Raw genomic sequence first — 8,170 nt, 5'->3', positions numbered from 1 at the left:
GACTCAATTTGTGTCACGGTCCTGTATCTAATCTCGCAGAGTGCAATGCAAGACCGATGACTTATCAAAAAGTCCAAATCCGGCAATCGTTTTGGAAAACAGATTTTTTAGAAAGAAGTGCCAAACATGGATTACTTTGCCAGATACAGAGTCGCCACCTAAATATTTATTTTGGGGGAATTTAGGAAACCCTGACTCGTTGCCTAAGGCCACGTGTCTGTCATCACCAAAGTTGTCTCGGCTCGGAAACTTGGGTACGATTGGGGAAGGTCACTTCGTGAGCACCCCCGCTCGCCCGATCAAAGATCAGCCTCTACTAACCATGATATCTAGTTTTGAAAACATAATGCGGTCTTATTCCGGTTATTAGCCTAGATTTACTATGTGATGCGCACAGCATACAAGTACAGACTGGATCGCCTGAATTGGAACAAAACATTTCATTTTGGTTTTTGAAAGCGGTTTGCTACTCGCAAGTAGGCTTGAAATACAGATTTTGCCACCCTCGGGTGGGCTTAGAAAAGATGGTTTTGCCACTATCTAGTGGGCTTAAAACTCACAGTCAATGCATTATTCCAATTCAAATAACCCAACCTTCACCCACAGGCATTCGGGCAGTTATCATATAAGCAAATAGCCTCATGGTAAAGCATGCTATCATGGCAGTCACTCACACGCATGCAAGAATTCTAAAGCATAACCACTTACCGAGTACTTCAAGCCAAAACAGAAGCTAATTAGAAATCCATGCATGGTCCTAACTATACACATGCAAAATGCAAATAAGATAGGCTCGGCTATTCTAAAGATGTCATGTGAAATGCTACAACTAACAAGTATTCAACTCAGAATTGAAATACAAATGCAGTTAGTATGATGCGCCGAGCCTGGTGCATGTAAAACAGATGAATGAATGCAAACATGCTATCATGCTGTATGTTAATTGAAACATGCCCTAATCTAACCATCATAAGCTGGTAAATAAAAGGGAGAAAGACGTGGGGTTGGAAAACATACATCACACGCACGCACACTTATTACAGTTGTGCCCTCGCTCGGAGGGTCCGAATAAATAATATACAGTCCGAATAAATAGTGCAGTCTGAATAAATACAAAATCCTAATTAATTAACAAATTAATCTAGGAAAGCAGGTAAATTAGCACGCAAATCCATGAACCGCCTCAGCTCTGTTCCAAATGATGAATGATGCATGCTTGAGTTGCCTTGCGCAGAAATCCATTACGATGCTCCAGTTTGCCTCTGTTTGCAATTGTTCTTGGAATATTGCGCAACGCTCCAGAAGGCCGCTGATTTCTGATTTACTGCAACAGAGAGCAACAAAGGGTCATGGCAAAGTATTTTCACATATGTATGCATGACTACTCTTCAGGGAGTGTAGTCCTCGATCCTCGTGCCACTAATCACGCATATCGATGCATGATTGCCGAGGAGTCGAATTGCACGACTCAATATGAAATGAATGCACATGAAAACACAACAAGACCTAAACTCCATCATGGGTAATCCGGAGTGTCGGCGATAGGGAATTGAGACACGTTCCGTCACTCGGAGTACGAAACATACCTCGTTTCCCGTGCTTGGGCTAACTCCTATCCCAAACACGATGCAAATGAGATGACATACACAATGCAATTAACATACAACCTAACATACGCAATGCTATGAAATGGCATACACAATGCTTGATGTGACATGGCATATACGATGCTCTAACATGCAATCTAGCATACGCAATGTTATGGACCGAAATGACATACACAATGCACGATGGACTTACACCAACATGAATAGACCTCAGCCACACTCACATCAGTGGCCATGAGATGGAAAAGAGACAACCGAAATGCGTGCTCACGTGCACGCATACCGAAGACCGAACCTAAGGCATAAAATGCCACTCTACCAAAGCATGGCAAGGGATGAAAGATGGCATACAAACATGTAATTTCCAGCACTGAAACATGATGCTAAATGGTCCCGAAACATGAAAATATGGCACCCGATGCATGAAATAAGCCCCGAAACTCAAAGCTAGGCACATGTATTGAATTATAACTATGCAAAGCAAGCATTATTTGGCCATGAAGCACAAAGACAGATCCAAGGCAGTCCCAAAACATGCATATTTTTAGTTTAAAGCATAGCCAAAAAGTGCTAACATGATGGACTAAAATAGCATGCAAATTTGGCTAGCAAGCATGGTTTACATGGCATGTATATGAAGCGTATGAGAACTCATCAAACTAGCCAAAAACAGTGAATAAAACATGACAAAATATGCCCAAATAACCACTGAAATGCAGCCAACATGTGCGAAAATGATGAGCTCCTTTGAAAGGGCATGCAAGGGGTTACTCAACACATATATGATGGACACTTAGCATAGCAAAACCAACTCTGGAAATCAAATATGACAGCCCTAAAACTCACCAAAAAGGGACTGAAATTGATCAATAAAGCATACAATGAAAGGTCCTTTTGAAAGGCCTTAAGGAGGGTTGTTCCACACATGCATGAGGGACATAAAATATGGCCAAAAGGGCCTTGGACAGAGCTAAGGCAGACCTCAAAACCCTCATAATGCGGCCTGGAACATGACTTCAAAGCATGCAAAAAGGGGTCCCTTTAGAAGGCCAACAAGACCACCAAACAAGACAAGGAGAGAGGGGGTCACTCCCCTCTGATTTTGGCTCTCAAAAATGCATAGTGGCTAAGAGGCCAAACCATGGCCAATGCAAGTGCTCTAATGCATAGCCCTAATCATGAAGAGATGAAGCATGCATAGGGGGAAGATGACCCCAAACAGAAAAGATACCTTAACCAAACTTGAAGAGGAGATTAAAACAAGATCTTTTTCAATTTATGACAAATCTCGAAAACGTTCACAAGTAAGGCTAAAATATGATGCAAAAAAAGCCCTAAAAGAGAGATAGAGGGTAAGGGGAAGTAGATGACCTCAAACAGAAAAGTGTCCTTAAAAAAAGTTGAAGAGGAGCTCAAACTAAGACACTTTACAGTTTAGGTCGAGGCCTAGAAATGCTTGCAAATGGGGCTAAGTAATGAAGCAAAATAAGGCTAGAAAAGGAGAAATGAAGACTTACCCTTGTAGAGCCGACCTCCAGCAGCTTTTGGACCAAGTTGGTGAGCTTTCAACCTCTATAAATGACCTCCAAGGTGCTGGAATGAATGAGGGAGGTGGTAGGCTAAGAGGTGTAGGGTGAAATGGCCAAGAATATGAGTGTTTTGAGGCTTGAAGTATAGAGATAGAGGGTTGTACGTATATTTTTAGCCAAAAGCTTCTAACCCTTGAAAATGGAGGTGAAGGGTTGATTATATAAAGGGAGGAGGCCATGGCTTCTTGGAGAAGCCAAGAGAGAGGTTCAAAGCTTCTAAAGGAAGTTAGACCAAAGGGGTCAAGCTTCTTGAAGAAGCTAGACCAAAAGGATCAAGCTTCCTCAAGAAGCTTGACCAAAGGGGCCAATTCCTCTTTGAAGCCAAGCAAAGGGGTAAAAACCAACTTAAAAGGGGCCAAAACAAGGACAAAACCCTCGGACAGTGGGTCGAGTGTAAAACAGCTGGCACAACTGGAACACACTCAGAGAGACAAAACTGGCCGACCAGTTCAAAAGGGTCAGGGTGGTCGGCCGACCACCTCCCCTGGTCAGCCGACCAGGGGTCAAGAGGTTCAAGCAAAATTGCAGGTCGGCCTACCCAGAAAGGTGGCCTCCCAGATGAGTAAAACACAGCCCTGTGGTGAAAAACCAGAAAATGTGACCCAGGAGAGAAAAAAAATAGCTTTTTAGAGGGGTTCAAAAGGGTCAAGAGGAATTACTAGTCGGCCTACCCATATTGGTGGCCTCCCAGATGAGCACAACACAATGGTGGTGTGAAAAGCTATAAATTGTGGCTCAAAAGTAAGAAAAACCAACTTTCTACAATAAAAACCGGCTGGAGGAGAGAAAAAAAGGAGAAAGTTGGTTTTTCAGGGGAAAATGTGGCCTCCCACCATACCACCACCTTCCTAACCATGAAAATAGGGCCCCTGCCAAAAATGGGCCAAGACGGATGCAAAACGGAGGTTCGGGGGCCAAAACGCACGGCCCGGGGCCCCGAAAACTGACTATTAGGCACCGGAGGTGGCGTTTGACCACGAAGTTGGTCTCTCGAGCCACAGTGTCCCTTAAAAGGGAGGAAACAAGGTGTGTACCAAAATCCAGAGCAAACGGAGGTGGTTAAGCAGTCCCGAACCAACGCACACGGCCAACGGCTCTGAAAAATCGGAAACCGGGCTCTAAACGGGAAAAATGGCCTACGACCACGAAACGTAGCCTACGGCTACTGAGAGATGGTCTACAAGACCTCTCCCTCCCTTCAGAAAGAGAAAATGGAGGAAACGGGACCTGGTTCGCAAACCGAGACAAAGTACAAAAGAGTCTAGAAGTCCGGAGGCAAGGCTCGCAGCCGAGACTCTAAAACCTCAGAACGAGCACAATATGCAATATCACCGAGCGCTCAATCGGTGACATCTGAGTCTTAAGGTCGGTCAAAAATGGGGTGTCTACATGAAGTCTCCTCCCATTCTAGGACTCTTGTTCTTTATCCGCTTATCTCGGATTCTGATATTCTCGTTGATAACCTCGGCCTAACCGAGATCATCTCGGCATCATGACCAGGACACATGGCACCTCGGTTGACACTTCGGTGACACCTCGGCCACGTGTTGTCATTCAAAAAATTATGTCCCCACAACTGCCCCCTAGGTTCTATAACCTCGACATCCTAAGGTGATGGAACCTATATCATTTCCTCCATTTAGCACGTCGGCTAAGCTTGCTTCATCATCTATTGCCGAAGTCAGAACTCGTTGGCTCAATATGATCGAGACCTATAATCTGCTTTCATCAATACTTTGGAACCAACAACCAAGTTCGCCCAAGTTTTTCAACCGAAACCGTCCTCCTAGCGGAGGTATTTGTTTCATTAAATCAAAAACTCCAAGTGTTTCACCACGCATATGAATTGGCATGTACAATATTTCAACCGAAACCGTCACGCATCTTTCCCTTACGGAGCTGTGTCTGATATGCGTCATTAAGTCATCTCGCACTTACTTGCACTGTCTGACAAGCACGTCGTCCCAAGCACCATAATTGCCATTTTGCCGCCATTTCATGCTTTTGATCAAAATCAACCCTCTCAAATCTTCCATTTGCTGCTTTCTGCAACCAGTTTCACTCTCTCCTTCCGGTGAGGCTTTTGCTGATCCTTTCCGATTGCTGCCATCGTCTGATTTCGGCGATCCTCATACGGGCTTCACTTTTTCTGATAAGCCACTATTCCTTCTGGTTTCAATTTTTGTTGCTCTTCAAGAGTTTTTGCTTCATTACTTGTTGCCATTGCTGTTTTGCTCAAGTATTCGATTTCATGAATCACGTATCTCAGTGTGTCTATTTCATGATTTTGTTTTTGCCCAAGTCTTGAATACACATACTGTTCACAACTTTCTGGCACTTTTGCCACTGTTCTTGGCCTTGTACCCTTGCATACACTCTGTCACAGTGTTCTTGATGATTCACCACTATTCTTGGCTCTAAATTTTCTCTTCTTGTCTTTTCTTGTTGTATTTCCAGATTCTTGCCCTCGTTTCTGTTTTCTGCATAGTCCTAGAACCACGTCCCTTCTTGAAATAGATGTCGAGATAACAGTAGAGAAGCTTTCCCAACTGACTACCGAGGCTGAACTACCGTCAATCGTCGAAGCAGATCAGTCCGACATTCTTGCTTTAGTCCCTAGTTCTTAGGGTCTTCATTCTTGTACTTTTGTTGTCTTTGCATATGTAACTTCTTTGCTTCTGAACAATGTCTGTTGTTCGCCAATGCGCCACTGTTTTGTATTTGAACAAGAAATCACTTTACCAGGTCGAAGTGCTTCTTTTAATGCATGTTTGTATTTTTCTGAGTATTGAATGCTTTCTTCTGTTTACTGCTTGTGTGCTTCTCCATACTTTAGAATTTTTTCAACTTTTTTCGAATATATCCTGCAAATCACTTCGAGGTAGTATACCTCGGATAAGCATCACTTCAGAATTATCATCAGGTAGACACCTCGGATAAGCATCACTTCGGAATTATCATTGGGTAGACACCTCGGACTAACATAACCTCGATACTTTATTTCTACAAGTGTGTTCTTTAACAGAGGTATTCAAGTGTTGCTTCCTCATTTGTACTTGCCTTCTTTTATACATGCTTCACTTTTCCCAACCTTCTAAGCTTTTAACAAGCTAGTTGGTCATCTTGGATGATCATATCTCGGAAAACATCTTTTAGTGTGATCTCGGCTATACCAAACTTGTAAATTGCTAAAAAATTTCAACAAGTGGTAGACTTCATAATCCTTAACTATTTCAACTTGTAAATTGTTTTAAAATTTCAACAAGTGGTAACATTATCATTCCTTCTCCTTGCCCACTAATGTGAACATAAGTTGCACTTAGGATCACATTATGGAAGTTGGCTTCATGCCGCAGTCACAGATCCTTTCTAACCGATGTGTTCTTCTTTTTACTCTTGTATGGAAAAATAATATGCATGTCTTCAATTTACACCTTAACTGTGTAATCTCCTCGGGTGTAACACCTCGGTTGTACCCACTAATCGGTTTATCTCAGCCTTGGTTTAATACTTGAAAACATTGTAACAAATGTTTTCACAAGTGTTGCTCAAAAATTCACCACTTGTCTTTTACTTCTTAAGACTTCTATCTTTCATTATCTTCCAAGTCCTGGCAACATGGTAATCTCGGCAAGTATGTAGATACTTCTTTCAGTACAACCTTGTCTTGACTTGTAAATTTTTCTCAAATTTTAACAAGTGTTAAATATCATCTCGGTTTAACTCTACTTGTAAACTTTTCTCAAGTTTCAACAAGCGTTAAACATCATCTCGGTTTAACTCTGCTTGTAAACTTTTCTCAAGTTTCAACAAACGTTTGAACATTATATTGGTTTAACTCAACTTGTAAATTGCTACAAATTTCAATAAGTGTTTAAACAATAGTCTCGGTTTAACTTCAGCTTGTAAATTGCTACAAATTTCAACAAGTGTTTAAACAATGGTCTCGGTTTAACTTCAGCTTGTAAATTGCTACAAATTTCAACAAGTGTTAAACAATGATCTCGGTTTAACTTCACTTTGTAAATTGCTACAAATTTCAACAAGTGTTAAACATTAATCTCGGTTTAACTTCAACTTGTAATTTGCTACAAATTTCAACAAGTGTTAAACATTAATCTCGGTTTAACTTCAACTTGTAAATTGCTACAAATTTCAACAAGTGTTAAACAATAATCTCGGTTTAACTTCAACTTGTAAATTGCTACAAATTTCAACGAGTGTTAAACATTAATCTTGGTTTAACTTCAACTTATAATCTCAGTTTAACTTCAACTTGTAAATTGCTACAAATTTTAACAAGTGTTAAACATTAATCTCGGTTTAACTTCAACTTGTAATTTGCTACAAATTTCAACAAGTGTTAAACATTAATCTCGGTTTAACTTCAACTTGTAAATTGCTACAAATTTCAACAAGTGTTAAACAATAATCTCGGTTTAACTTCAACTTGTAAATTGCTACAAATTTCAACAAGTGTTAAACATCTTTGTCTTCTCTCTGCCCCCTAATTGTGTGTTTCTTTTTTATCTTCTAGGATCTGAGATTTTGCTCACTGAACTCTTCTCTTTTCGAATTTAAGTGCCGAGCTCTTGTCTTCTGGAATCTTGGATCTGCTCACTCAGGTTAAGCTCTTCTCTTCTTAGACCTATTCATCTAGGCCGAGATCATGTCTTCTGGGATCTGGGATCCGGGATTTGCTCACTTAGGCTGAGCTCTTCTATACTCGAATGTCATCTCCTTGGGAGCACTCATGCCCCCTGTCTTTGCGTCCCTTCTGGAAGGGTCTTCATTCTGTTTATGTCGACACATTCTCCATCTTTGCTAAACTCGTCGTTTCCGCTACGTTGATCATGTATTATGATGGCCATCTATTCTCCTTTCTTTCCCACAGACGGCGCCAAATTGTGTGGGTGAAAATCTGACCACACTGCAATCTTAGTATCCAGCTGGAAAGCACTGGCAGAATAGATG

This window comes from Camellia sinensis, chromosome 5 (assembly GCF_055761805.1).
Source record: "Camellia sinensis isolate YWXY chromosome 5, ASM5576180v1, whole genome shotgun sequence".
Taxonomy (NCBI): Eukaryota; Viridiplantae; Streptophyta; class Magnoliopsida; order Ericales; family Theaceae; genus Camellia; species Camellia sinensis.
The sequence above is the reverse complement of the archived record's forward strand: the minus strand, read 5'-3'. Positions refer to the sequence as shown.